This window comes from Octopus bimaculoides, chromosome 9 (assembly GCF_001194135.2).
Source record: "Octopus bimaculoides isolate UCB-OBI-ISO-001 chromosome 9, ASM119413v2, whole genome shotgun sequence".
Taxonomy (NCBI): Eukaryota; Metazoa; Mollusca; class Cephalopoda; order Octopoda; family Octopodidae; genus Octopus; species Octopus bimaculoides.
In genome coordinates this window covers 69,216,382-69,231,924 of record NC_068989.1, presented here as the reverse complement: position 1 = coordinate 69,231,924, position 15,543 = coordinate 69,216,382, and the positions used below count along the sequence as shown (strand labels likewise).

General features: G+C 35.2%; 1 protein-coding gene across 2 annotated transcripts in view; it reads left to right on the top strand.

Annotated features, from left to right (window-relative positions):
* LOC106868036 ((E3-independent) E2 ubiquitin-conjugating enzyme UBE2O) overlaps positions 1-15,543 on the top strand; it is a 109,269-nt gene that overhangs the window by 2,404 nt on the left and 91,322 nt on the right. The window contains exons 1-3 of one of the 2 annotated variants that reach the window (XM_014913135.2): positions 5,239-5,260; positions 9,266-9,330; positions 12,619-12,648. The gene's annotated coding sequence lies outside the window, so the exon portion shown is untranslated. Of the gene's footprint in view, positions 1-5,238; positions 5,261-9,265; positions 9,331-12,618; positions 12,649-15,543 lie in introns of those variants that run through there. The other variant, XM_014913136.2, reaches the window with a different exon arrangement.

Genomic DNA, 15,543 nt, shown 5'->3' with positions numbered 1-15,543 from the left:
TTAGGCTAAAGAATGAAAGGGAAGGAGAGAGGGGGGGGGGAATCAACAGTGAACAATGGGGAAAACGTTTTTTTTTTTCTTTTTTTGTGGAAGAAGGGTTTACTTTTATCAACTATTAAAACAATTGATTATCTGAATATGGTGATAATAAAGTGTAGAAAGATGGTCTAGACAAGTATTCTTTTAGTTTTGTTAACTGAGTTGCCTGCTGTATAGTATTCACTCTATAATAATTACCTGATGGATTTGTATTGTCATAGTAATGTAATCTTCACTAAAGGAATATACTGTATGTATGTCGCATGGGTTTACATGTGTAAGTATTGAAGTGCTTGATACATTGTATTATTGTAGTGCATGCAGTACCTGTTGTTATGTGTATATCTGTGGAATGCTCGACCACTTTCACGTTAATTTCACAAGCAGACTGTTCTGTTGATCAGATTGACAGGAACCCGTGTTATTGTAACTGACAGAGTGCCAGTTATCCTTTTATTCTTTTACTGTTTTCAGTCATTTGACTGCGGTCATGCTGGAGCACCACCTTTAGTCGAATGAATTGACCCCAGGACTTATTCCTTGTAAGCCTAGTACTTATTCTATCAGTCTCTTTAGCTGAACCACTAAGTTACGGGGACATAACACACCAACATTGGTTGTCAAGCAATGGTGGGAGGGACAAACACAGACACACAAACATATACATGTATGTATATATATATATATATATATATATATATATATATATATATATATATATATATATATACGATGGGCTTCTTTCAGTTTCCGTCTATCAAAGCCATTCACAAGGCTTTGGTTGGCCTGTGGCTATAGCAGAAGACACTTGCCCAAGGTGCCATACAGTGGGGCTGAACCCAGAACCTTGTTGTTGGTAAACAAGCTTACCACACAGCCACTGTGCCTATGTATATAGAAACATAAAGTATATGTTAAATTCCAAACTATGGGAATTCATGAAAATTTTTGCTGGTTTGTCAATAAAAATTTCTTGTACTAGATTTTTCTGATTAAGAAAGGCAAGCAAAAATCATCCATTGATGGATACATTTAATTAGGAAAGGTTAAAAAAAAAGTGATCATCTTATTTGTGTAGGTAGAGTATTGATGAACGTATTTATTTAGTTTGGTTTTACTATTAACTAAATTAATTTTAACATATTTAAAGTATTAAGCATCAAAACTGTATTGAGAAGTACTAATGAGGTGAGGAAAAGACATTAGATCAGTAACTAATAAATATTATGTTAACCATTTCGGTAAGTATGGGAGAATAAATCCAGATATGTCTTGTGTTCATCTCAACCTGCCAAATTAGTGATAGGAGAATTACTAAGTTAATGTACAATATTGTCCAGGAGTAGGTATGGAAAATTAGCATATCTAAAATAAATCTTTAAACCACTGAAATAAAATTAGACAGACATGCTATCAGTATGGAATATTAAATAAGTTAGTGTGAAAAAATGTTTATCATGAATACTTATATGAAGAGGAAAATAGAGCACTAGCTCCAGCAAATAATATTGTGTTATATTTTATAAAGCACTTTGTATTGTATATATGTACATACACTCAAACAAATTCATAGTTAAGACATTCTGGTACACACAATCAAAGCCTGTGTTTTCATGTCATCTAGGAGGAAAATTTTTTCCACAAGATTATTTCTGCAAAAAAGCCCACATTAAAGTGTACTTCAACATGTTAAATATGGCTTTACATATTATATATTTTATTTAGGTGTGCTCCATGCAAATTTATCTAATTCTAGCTTGACCAAACTATATGTACATCAGCAAACATACTATTTGCTGCTCTTAATATAGGAAGAAGTTCGTTCTCTTTAGGCTGTGAAAAGCAGATTTGGTGTTTGTAACCGATGATGTAAAAGAATGCACAAATGCTTGTCTCCTACAATCTTACTAGTGCTGCTGCCATGAAAAGGGAATCCAGCTGTAGAAACCATGCCAAAGTAGATAGGGGAGTGTGATGAAGTCCTTGAATTCATTGGATCCTGTCAAACTGTCCAACTCATGACAGACAGGACACGGACATTAAATGATGATTATGATAATGATAATCATACTGCTTGGTGCAGACGAAGGAATATGGCTTTTGAAGATCCCCAAAATCATTATGGTCTTAAATCATCAATTGATGATGGAACTTTTTTGGAGTGTATGAGTACATGCACACACACACACACATGTACACACCTATTGAGAGAAAGTGATTGACTTGGGAGAGGTAGAAAAGGAGGGCAAGATAAGGTAAGAGAATAAGAGAGATAGGTAGAGATAATGATGAATATATGTTGCTAAAATCAGCAACAAAGCTGTACCGAAATCATTAAATGAGGATTACTCATGTTGTTGTTAAACGAGACACTGCAGTCTGAACATTTTATTACTTTGACATTTAAAACTATAAACGAACATTTTACTCCAATTCTTTCTGTCTGTTTTGACTCCAGCACAAAGACAATTTTATAATTAATTGATCCAAAGCCAGTTGCTTAGCTCACAGTTAGGGTGTCCAATCGACAATTTTATGACTGCTGATATGTGATATAAAAACTAATTTAACTGCATGAGTGTTGTCATTGTCGTTGTCATTATCATCATCATCATCATCATCATCATTGTTTTAATGTCCACTTTTCCACACTCGCATGGGTCAGACAGAATTTGTTGAAGCAGACTTTCCTGTCATCAACCCTAGCCTGCTTCCAAACAAGCTAATATTTCCTCATTCCCAGGTATGTTTCTCATGGAAGACTGGAAATGAATGACATTGCTTGTATGATGGTGATGCTTATTTACAATCATCATACATGCATGTGCTCACACACATATATATATATATATCACCATCATCATTAATGATCATCACTACCATCATCATCATCTTGGAACATAGCTATTAAAAGATAATTATGGTTTTATACATACATACATACATACATACATACATGCTGCTGATACATACCTTCGTACACACAAATATACTCATGGTGCTTTGGTTGGTCCAGGTGTATAACAGAAGACACTTGCCCAAGATGTCAAGCAGTGGACCGAACTTGAAACTACAAGGTTTTGAAGTAAGCTTTTTTTTATCAGAAGCTATACCTGTGCCTATAATGCATTTTATAATGCATAATGATTAGGTTATGAGTTGCTGAATCTGCTACATTTCCTAGTTGCAGCTAACAGTTGACTTCTCTTATCTCTTTGCATATATGAGCTTCTGTGTAAGAATCAGGGCTGAGTGCTCATTCAGGGCTGGCTGATCTGGGGATTAAACAATTATCAACCAGTATTCACATGTAATGTAACAATAGAAATAGCAAAACTGCATGTTCTATGCTAGATTTGCAGAAACAGGTTTTTTATTTATGAGTTGAAAACATTTTACTTTATTGCTTATGTTAATACTGGTTTCAAATTTTGGCAAAAAGCCAGTAATTTTGAGGGAGGAGGTAAGTCCATTACATTGACTCCAGTGCTCAACATGTACTTATTTTATCAACTCTGAAAGGATGAAAGGCGAAATTGACCTTGGTAGAATTTGAGCTCAGAATGTAGGGATGGACAAAATGCCACTAAGCATTTAGCCCGGCATGCTAACAATTCTGCCAGCTCATCATCTTATTGTTGATGTTGATATTGATAGGAGATACATAAATGTAGCAATGTGCCATTTATCATATCTTGTGAATTTAAGGTATTGTACCTGTGTGAGCATTGTACAAACAACATACAAGGGGGTATCTAAAAGTTTCCAGACTAGTTATGTTTAATAAAAAATAACTTATTCATCTAATTTTTAACATCATCTTCTTTGAAATAGTCACTTTGCACAGCAATATACTGGTCCCAGTGTTCCTGCCACTTTTGGAATCTGGTCTGAAAGTCATTTTTGTAAGCAAGTCGAGGACCTTCTGCAATTTGCTCTGGATCTCGACAACGGTGTTAGAATAGCAACCTCTGAGCTGCATTTTCATCTTGGGAAGAGATGGAAATCTGCAGGTGCTAAATCTGGCAAATAGGGCAGGTCTGGGAGTGATACCATGTTGTTTTTGGCAAGAAATTCATGAGCGAGGAGAGCTCGGTCACAGGGTGCATTGTCGTTGTGAAGAATCCAATTCTTTGCACTCCACAGATCAGGTTGTTTTGCCAAATGTTCTCCCTCAAATTCTTCAAAATGTTGCAGTAGAACTCTCAAGTGGCAGTCTGGCAATGGGTGATGAATTCTCAATGCACAATACCAAATTTCCGAGGGTGACGCTTGTGACAGGTCTTCCAGATTAGTCATCGTCTTCCAGGGATATTGTTCCTCTTTTGAAGCACTCGTATCACTTGAAACATTTCATATAACCCATTACCTTGCCACTATAAGCTTGTCGAAGTATTCTCAATGTCTCTGTAGTAGACTTCTCAAGTTTAATGCAAAATTTCATGTTGGTTCTTTCATCCTGTCCTTGACAAAATTGCAGACTACAGCATACATGTAATCACAAAAACACAAATTTCATGACTTGCAAAGTAAACACAGCAATGTCATTTGGTACACTGCCTTATGAAGGTCACTGCTACCTCTCACTGTGCACACAACTGTGTACTGCCATCTGTTGGCGCACTATAGAACTTGTCTGGGAACATTTTGATACCACCTTGTGGTGGTATGCTGTGAACAAATCAAACTGACAAAGATCATTTCTCTCTCAGTTATATCTACAAAAAGAGTTGAAGCCAGCCCAACAAACTGAGGAAACATTCATCAAATTTACTATGCTTCCACTGTTTATATTGGTTAGTTGTTCCTATCCTGAAATGCCTCTTTACTTACAACTTACTAGAATGTCTTAGTTACATGCCCAGTGCAGTTTCAATGACAAGGTAGGAACTGTTGACCACTTGGTTGATTGTATCAGCTTGGTTATCTGCATCCTTTGTGCTTAGGAAAGAAATCAATATTTGATTGTAATGACTGTTGAATTGTCTAAAGAGAAAGAAAAGTGAATCAGTTATCTGGGTTCAAGCAAGCAAGACAAAGAGAGGACGGCATGCTGAAATATTGAATTAAAAATCTAAAATCAATGTCATTTGATGGAATTAAATGTATATATATGTTCTGTGTTTTTATTTTTAAATTCTAAAGAATTGGTTTCCAACCCAGGCACGAGGCTATTCATTAGAATTTCAACATATATATTGATGAACATATATGTATGCATGTAAGTATGTGTGTTTGTACATGTTTTCTTGCATGTATGTATGTAGGGTGTATATGCATGCATGTATGTGAACATGAATATATATGTGTGCATGTATGTTTCCAATCATACCTGCCATTGTGTATGTGAATTTGTATGTTTTGTGTATATAAATATGTTCATATGTCTGTATGTGACCTGTGTGTAATTCAGAGCATAAAGAGTGGTCTGGCTAAATACTGCAAAGCATTTTGTCTACCGATTTTGCTAATGTACTGTCTTTAGTCACAGTAAAAATTATTTCCAACATAGATGCCAGCCGCAAATTTCAGAAAATGAACAATTTTATAGGCATAGGAGTGGCTGTGTGGTAAGTAGCTTGCTTACGAACCACATGGTTCCGGGTTCAGTCCCACTGCGTGGCATCTTGGGCAAGTGTCTTCTATTATAGCCTTGGGTCGACCAAAGCCTTGTGAGTGGATTTGGTAGACGGAAACTGAAAGAAGCCCGTCGTATATATGTATATATATATATATATATATATATATATATATATATATATATATATATATATATATATATATATGTGTGTGTGTGTTTGTGTGTATATGTTTGTGTGTCTGTATTTGTCCCCCCCCCCAACATCACTTGACAATCGATGCTGGTGTGTTTACGTCCCCGTAACTTAGCGGTTTGGCAAAAGAGGCCAAAAGAATAAGTACTAGGCTTACAAAGAATAAGTCCTGGGGTCGATTTGCTCAGCTAAAGGCAGTGCTCCAGCATGGCCACAGTCAAATGACTGAAACAAGTAAAAGAGTAAATTGATAAATCAACCTTAGTGCTTGATTGCTGCTAATTTTGTCCACCTCAGAAATCAATTTAAGGTAGAATTTCAACTTAGGACATAAAGATATGTCACTGAATAGGGCAATGCATTTTGTTCGATGTCAACCTTTTCAGTCACCCATTACCCTTGTAATAATTTATTATATAGGTATAAGGCCAGAAATTTGGATATGAGGGATGAGTCACGTAAACTTTTACTTTATTGATTCTGGAAGGATGAAAGGCATAAGTGACCTCCAGCAGGATTTGAACTCAGAATGTGAAAAGCTGGAACAAATACTGCAAGGTATTTTTGTGGAACAAATACCACAAGGTTTTTTGTCTGAAACTTTAATGATTCTACCAATAATAATGGTTTCTGATTTAGGCACAAAGCCAGAAATTTTAAAAGGAATGATTTTTTTTTTCATCCCTTCAATTTATAAAATTTCAAAATATATAAACACTTAACCCATTAGAATTTAAACTGGCCAGATCCAGCCTCTCACACCTACCTTACAAATGCCATTCTAAAAATAAACAATCACATCATCGAAATCTCAAATGTACAAGAATGTGCATGATTAATTCAAAAAAATGTGAATAAACAATTATTACATTTAACAGAGTAATCTGAATGCTAAGGGGTTAAATTTGGATATCAAAATATTGTCCTAATATAAATTAACTGAGATGCAGGGAATTAGAAGTTTCATCTAGCATCTGATCAAAAGGATTTCTGCTTATTCATAGTTTGGTAGTTTGTGCTCATGAGTTTGTAAATCTCAAAACTGCATTTTAATCTGATCCAAAAGTTTGAAATATTATGCACCATATACTCCACTAATGATTCTAATTTCTGTTTTAATATTGACCAAATAACCAAATCAGAACCCAATTTGTTCCTTTAATTCCATAATGAAAATGCCTTTAACATCAATGAAAAGTTTCACCTCATCTTTCAACTCATAGAAGTAGTTGAACTTGTGCTCTTTACTCAAAAACCCTCAAAATAATACAATAAAAAATCAGTCTGCTTTGATGTCCTTCAGGATTTTTTAAAATTCTCTGTTGTTGAATATTTTGTTACAACTTTTGTCACACAGTTCATTCTTAGATCATCTACACATAAATGTTGATATTGAATATAATAATCCTTTGTATTATAGGCATAAGGCCTGAAATTTTGGTGGGAGGGGTTAAGTTGATTACATCAACCTCAATATTCTATAACAAAATCACCTTCAACTTTTAATTCCACTTGACAATTAGCTTGCAAACTTCGCCAGTGCCGCTTTGACAGGCTTCCATGCCGGTGGCACATAAAAAGCACCATCGGCCAGCTCCTCTGGCCCCTGTGCTGGTGGCACGTAAAAAGCACCCACTACACTCTCGGAGTGGTTGGTGTTAGGAAGGGCATCCAGCTGTAGAAACACTGCCAGATCAGATTGGGGCCCGGTGCAGCCTCCTGGCTTCCCAGACCCCAGTCGAACCGTCCAACCCATGCCAGCATGGAAAACGAACGTTAAACAATGATGATGATGATGTTGAGTTTGAATTTTGAAAATAAATAACTATTTCCATGAAGATTCTTTGAAAAACGCAAGTATGAATAGGTGCAGATGTAGTAAGAAGTTTGCTTCCCGACCATATGGTTCTGGGCTCAGTCCTACTGCATGGCACTTTAGTCTTCTGCTATAACCTCAGACTCTTATGGGTCTTATGGGTGGATTTGGTAGATGGAAACTGAAAGAAGCGCATCATATATACATATACATATAAAGTCATAAATGACAGAGAAATAGTTTGATAAAATTTCATTTAACAAGAAGAAAATTCTATAATCATGACAAATTGTTTTGTAACTTAAAAATATGTAAATAATTTATTTTATTATATGTAATAATAAATAAATTACTTACATGCCTGCATTAATGCAAAATGCAAAAAAATCCTTCAAAATAATGCAGAATTTAAGCTACTTGTGTGTGTGTGTGTGTGTGTGTGTGTGTGTGTGTGTGTGTGTGTGTGTGTGTGTTTGTTCCCCACCACTACTTGACAACTGGCATTGGTTTGATTACATGTTTGTAACCTAGGAGTTTGCTAAATGAGACCAGACTTGAAAAATATAAATCCTGGGGTCAATTCATTTGATTTAAATCCTTGAAGGTGGTACCCCAGCAAAGCTGCAGTAAGGACTTAAATAAGTAAATGGAAAAAAAAAAAAAAGATGTCTAAATGTAAAATCTAGCAGGTTTTAATAATTTTTTTTCTTCTTAGTCATATAATAACAATGTTCAAGAATTGACTGGAACCAGACCAAATCTTTACAAATAAGACATAAAAACTTTCTATTTGCTTGTTTAAAATATAATTATCTCTTCATTTTTTCCATCAAATAAAGAACCTTTGCTGGTAACTATTTTTCACATATTCATAATAGTTATTGCAGAAAATGATAGGAGCTGCTTATATCATTCACAATATTGATTTAAAATCTTTACTAAAAACAAAACTGTAAATGTTGCCAGTATCCAGATTTATAGCTCTCAAATTTGTAATAATGCAGCAAAAAAAAAAAAGAAGATAAAATTTCAATTTGCAATGAGTATTCCTCACCAATATTGGGTAGTATTAGGAGACAAATGCTAAATGCTAATTAGTTTTAATAAAGGTGTGACTCTTACATCATTATTTTATATTTATACATGAATAACTTATATGGTCTATAGAAACTCATTTATGCTTTATTTGGTGTCCAAAGCTACTTATATTAAATTACTGTTTTAATTGTAAGGTGTAAATGATTTGTTTATATGAGCTTTTAGAGAAAGTGGTTTCATAAAGCTTAGATTTAAATGTAATTTAGGAGTTCCTCACTCTAGATGCAATATCAGTTTCAATGAAGTTATTAACTTTGCCATGGATAGGAACCAATATGGAATCAGATTTACCTGTGTACAATATACCTCATGTTGTGGAATATTCCTTATGGAAACAAAAGCGGATTTTGAAGAAGGTATATTCCTGTATGCATAAGACTAAAAACATATCCTTATGTAGATTTATTCCTCATGTATTTATCACAACTAAACTCACAGCTAACATCACATCAAATATGGCTGTTAAGGATGTTTATAATTTTATTATCTATATATTATTAGCATATATATTTATGTATCTGTTTTGTGTCCTTTACAGTATCCGTACAGTAAGATGTAACCGGACAAGTTATTCAAGGAAAAAGACGAGCAAAGGATCTCGGAGTGAGTCAATTTTCTAATTAAAATTGAAAAGGAAACTAAATCTGTGAGCAACATGTCTGCCCAGTCCCCAACACAACAACCATCACCCTGTTCTGCATCATCACATCATCATCAACACTAATAACAGCCTACAAAGACAAACCAACAAAAAGTACCTCTATGTGGTTGTCAATTCATGAGAAGCAGCAACCAAGTGTCCCTCAACTCATATAGTTGACAGTAGGTGTCATTAAAATAAGGACGTATTAAATAACAGGATCCTAAACATATGATATCATAAAAAAAAGTATGTGTGGGAAACCAGGATTTTTTCTCATGGCTGAAATGCTATTGATCATAAGTCTACTTAGATAGAACTAACTAGGATCTAAACAACAACAGCTGTAGCTTATGAGGTGACTACTAAACCTTACTCTGCCACTTTTCAAATGGCAATCAAACACACTCAATCCTAAAATGTAATGACATGTTCACATTAAATACTATATTACAGTCTCTGCCCCATAAGAGGTGGCCTGGATTTCTCAGCAATGACAACAACAACAACAACAAAAACTACCACCACTACTACTACCACTACAAGCCACCTATGGCTATCTCAATTTGAGCACTAGATAAACAGAAGAGAGTTTCAGTTTGTATTGCTATGCACATAGCCAAGGTACTTAATTCTCACTGGTGCTGTCTATCTCGATATAGATAGATGCCACATGGGTGGAGAGGCTCATGGTTGTAATCAGCAGTAGCAGTGTAAAATTTATAAGTTTCATTTTGTTTAGAATGGTGAGTTTCAATTCTCTTGGTCTGTGGTCTAAATGCCATGACCTGAGCATGATTCTGTCACAACCAGTTCAGAATTTGACTTGAGAAGGAAAGAAATTGCATAGAAATGCCATTGGAATATCACCAACATCATCATCCACTGATGTAAGTGAGGAAGCCTCTTCATGGCCACTCGACTTGCTAGAAATAGCAGCCGGGCAAAATGCTTAACAGTATTTTGTCTGCCGTTACGTTCTGAGTTCAAATTCTGCCGAGGTCGACTTTGTCTTTCATCCTTTCAGGGTCGATAAATTAAGTACCAGTTACGCACTGGGGTTGATGTAATCAACTTAATCCCTTTGTCTGTCCTTGTTTGTCCCCTCTATGTTTAGCCCCTTGTGGGCAATAAAGAAATAAGAAATAGCAGCCAAATATCAGTCAGATTGTATCTTACTCTCTTAAACAGGGTAGTGCACTTTGATTATATTAATGTTGTTCTAAATATATTATGTCTGGAAAATGAGACAAAATGATCATGGCTGGAAGGCTGTTGACCATAGGTCTGCTTGATTTATGGTTGACCTGATGTGAGGTTAATCAACCTGATCATTGTCATCATCATTGCTGTTGTTGCAGTTGTTATAGTCATCAGCATTGTTGTTGGCATCATCACCAACAACAATTAACAGTCCCTGCCATTTTGTAATCATTTTGTTTCATTCCTCATCCATGATAAACCTTATCTTCATTAAAAGACATTTTTTTCTTTCATTTTTCACTCTTGTTTATGAAACTGTGGAGTTTATTGCTCTCTCTCTCTCTTTCTCTCTCTCTCTCTCTTTCTCTCTCTCTCTCTTTCTCTCTCTCTCTCTCTCTCTCTCTTTCTCTCTCTCTCTCTCTTTCTCTCTCTCTCTCTCCTCCCCTCAAAGACTTGAAGTTTTTATTTAATTCCTCCTGGGTTGTTTGTTCATGGAACACATTTATTCACCGCAAATGTCCAAAAGCAAGAATTATAAAATATTGAACTGTTATTTAATCGTATTAAATCTGTTGAAGTATTTCACAATGTCTTCTTTAAATTATAAAAGAATAGTAGAATTGAAGAAAAAAGAGATGAAAGTTAATTTTTACTCGTTGGGAATTGCAAAATGTCAAGTGGTCATTATTTTCAAATGTGATTGAAAACATTACATCATAGTTGTTGTGGCGCAAAAAGAAATGCTTCTGCACCAAATTATATTTGATGGTTTATCATCATCATCATCATCCACTTTTCCATACTCGCATGGGTTGGATGAAGTTTATTTGAGGTAAATTTTTCTATGGCCAGATGCCCTTTCTTTGGCCAACCCTCACCTGTTTCCAACCAAGTTAATATTTCTCTGTGGCCAGACATGTTCATGCTGTGTAGTGGAAATGAATGATTCTGCTGCTTCTATAACAGTAAGTGTTATTTTCGAGTATCATGTAATACCACAACAGAGAGACACAAACTCACATACACTCTCACTTAGATGTACATATGCACACTCACTCACACACACACACACACACACACACACACACACTAATATATGACAGGGTTCTTCCAGTTTCTATCTAACAAATCTATCCACAAGATTTTAGTTGGTCTGGGGCTATAGTAAAAGACACTTACCCTGTGTACCATGTTGTGGGACTGAACCTAGAACCATGTGGTTAGTAAGCAACTTTCTTGCTGCACCTGCACCTACATCTACATTTTATTCATTAAATAGATTATGGTGTTTTAATATGAGTTTAGCAATTAAAAATTTTAAGAATTCAGCATGATAAATGTATCACCAGAATTAATACATCATCATCATTTTAATGTTCACTTTTCCTTGCTTGATTGAGTTGGATGGAGTTCGTTAAGGTGAATTTTCTTTGGCCAAATTCCCTTTCTGTCACCAACCATCACCTAACTTCCAGGTAAGGTAATATTTCCTCTTGACCAGACATTTTCATGGAAGATTGGAAATGAAGGACACTGCTTGTGTGACAATGACACATATTTATGAATATCACACAATGTCAAAGCAAGGAGGCAGTAACATACACGCACATATAGACACACCTAGATATACACAATGGGCTTCTTTCAGTTTCTATCTACCAAATCCACTCACAAGGCTTTGGCCAGCCCAGAGCTATTGTAGAAAACACTTGCCCAAGGTCTTATGCAGTGTGACTGAACCCTGAAACCTTGTGATTGGGAAATGAACTTCTTAGATATATGACCATGCCTGCACATATCACTGTGTCTGAAAAATAAAAAAAGACAGGATGATCATGTTTGGAATGCCTTTTGACCATAGGTTTACTAAGAGCTAACTTTGGGCTAAACACATCAACAACAATCAATAAAGTTAGTAATTTCCAATAATCACAATTGAAAATAATTTTTTTCAGGCAACATTTTCCCCAGACTATTGCCACATACTTATTTACACAGGACTTCAAAACCTAATATGCTTTCTCAGTATCTCTCCTTTTATTTTTCAGCAAGGAACCAATTCTTCTTGGATTAATCAGGTAATTTAACTCTATTCTTGCTCAGCTCATTTATCCAAAACCAAATGCATAATCCACTCTTTGAACACAGTCTGTTTTGACATTGTGTCAAATAAAGTACTGGTGTGAAAGTTAGGAGAGAGTTTGATGTTGGTGATAACCACCTTTAAATTTGTTACCCTTTGAAAAGATTACAAGTTAGAAGATTGTTGGTTACATTGAATATACACATTCAAAAAATATACAGTAGAGAATATGAGCACATAAATACAATTATTGAAGGTGGCAAGGAATGTGAACATTTTTGTTTTGTAATGGAAACCCTATTAGTTGGCCAAGTTGGCAGAGTCATTAGAATATGAGACAGAAAGGCTTGCAATATTCATTACATCTTATTATGCTCTGAGTTCAAATCCTGCCATGGTCAACTTTGCTATCTATTCTTTTAGGGTTGATAATTAATGTACCATAGTCCAGTACTGGGGGTGGGAGTTGAGGATCAGTACTTCTTTCTCATTGGAAAAAGTTAACTGTGTTTAGATCTGGAGAGGGTTATGCTCTGCTAGATTTAAAATGCCCATGACATGTTCTATGTTACTATGTCACCCCTACAACAATATCAAGAGAGTCCAAGGAAGTAGAAATCAAACTAACAACTAACCTTTAATCAGAGGGAGTACTCACCATATTAAGACAATGGGAAGAAAATAGAAGATGTCACCGAGTGTTATCCAGTGTTAGTAACTGAAATCTTGGTCCTAGAATACTCAGAATGAATATAGAAAGTTTAAAGAACTGGAAGATGAAATTTAGTTTCTCAAGAATTTGGCCTTGTCTGTTAAGGATTTCTTAAATGAAAACAAGGTTATTGAGAGTTATAAATAGGAAAGTGGATATTAACCTGCTTAATGTAGTGAGATAAGAAATTTTACTTAATATTTCACCTGAAGTAAGCAGAACAATTATTAACATAATGATTAATTATGTTCAAGAATGCAGTTGTTAGAAAGTCGTGTTATATTTTGGTGTTATCAAATCTCATTAGTGACTGGCACTGTTAGAGCTAAACAAGTGAGGTATATATATATATATATATATATATAAATTTATATAAATAAGGATAAGATCATTATTTAAAATACTGATCATATCAAGTGGCTAGCATGGGAATAAAAACCTCATAGGTAATAATTTTAATGCAAAACATCCACACAGTCAGGTGATACAAGAAAGGGACAACAAGACATCCAGATCGACAATACAAAGAAAACAAGGACGGGTCATTTGGAGTTTTCTCTCCTCAGTTAAGTTCCAGATTATCTTTGCAATTTCGGCTGTATATATATATATATATATATATATATATATGGTCAATTTAAACATGAACAAGCAAGAAAAAACACGAAAAACGATGCGAGGGCATGGAATAAGTACAGTGTTATTGGACACTCAGGAAAGGAAAGAAAAGAAAGAGGATTTAACTTTTCAATTGGAGATCTTCGTCAGAAATATAGGAAAAGTCCAAAGAAGAGAAGACAGAGAAAGAAAATCGCCAACAATGCACGCGTGGTCGTGTATACACACACATACTTTTTATCTTTATTATTGGTATAAAGCCTGAAATTTGGTGGGAGAGGTGGGTGGAGGTAGTTAATTATATCAACCTCAATGCTTAACTAGTACTTATTTTATCAACCCCAAAAGGATGAAAGGCAGAGTTGACCTTGGTGGAATTTGATTTTAGAATATAAAGTCGAAAGAAACGTGTCAACATATTTTGTCCCATCTTCTAATGTTTCTGCCTGCCTCCTGCCTCTCTCTCCCCCTCTCTCTCCCTCCCCCTCTCTCTCACACACACTGTTAATGAATGAACACTTAATTACATGGAAACTTAAAAAAGGAATGACAGGGATGGGAATATCCAAGGATGCTTAGTGCTTGAAAAGATAAATAGTAAACTGGGTGCTGTCATAATTAATAAGAAAACTTAATTGTGAGTTATGCTTGTCAAGGAAGTAGTAGCAGAATAAGTTGGTAAAGTGCTGGCCTTCTGATTGAAACTTTCACAGTTGCATCTTTTCTCCAGTCATTTAATTCTTGCTGATTCCATTCATAAAACACATGCTGTCTACAAGGGAAAAAATATCTACTCAAACACATCAAGAACATTGCTTTAATGATTGTATTTGAAGCTATGGAAACATTCAATCAATCAATTGGTCAATTTTTGTTCTATCAATTCAGCCAGCTGTGACTCCTGCATTCTAATCCTTGTATGTTAGTTAAATCTTGACAATTTTATAAGCCTTTCAAAGTGTCTTTTGTTTTATTGATTACTGTCCTATTTAAAAAGTATGTGCAAGTTTTAAGGTTAGTTAATATGTTGAGACAGAAAATTGCTAGCTGTTGTTTTTATTAATTATTGTTGTTAAAGCTACACCTCCTTCTGTACACAATTGAATGTTATGTACAGAATGAAGTGTTCTCTCATTCTTTGCATAACATTCTACTATCCTACTGTTGTTGTCAATGATACACTTCATTCTCTACAAAACAGAATGTTGTGTATAGAATGAAAGAATGAGTATTTTAACCATACTGTACATAATTATTCTGTACATAAGAGAATGTTATGTAAAGAATAGGAGAATTCCTCATTCTCTACATAACAGAATGGTATATACAAAATGCAACAACATCCCATTCTATGCATAGCACCGGCAACAATCTCGCTCGAATGATTTCATGTGTCGCCCGCACATGAGCCAGTCCAGGGGCACTGGCAACGATCCCGCTCGAAAGATTTCATGTGTAGCCCGCACATGAGCCAGTCCAGGGGCACCGGCAACGATCTCGCTCGAAAGATTTCATGTGTCGCCCGCACATGAGCCAGTCCAGGGGCACTGGCAACGATCC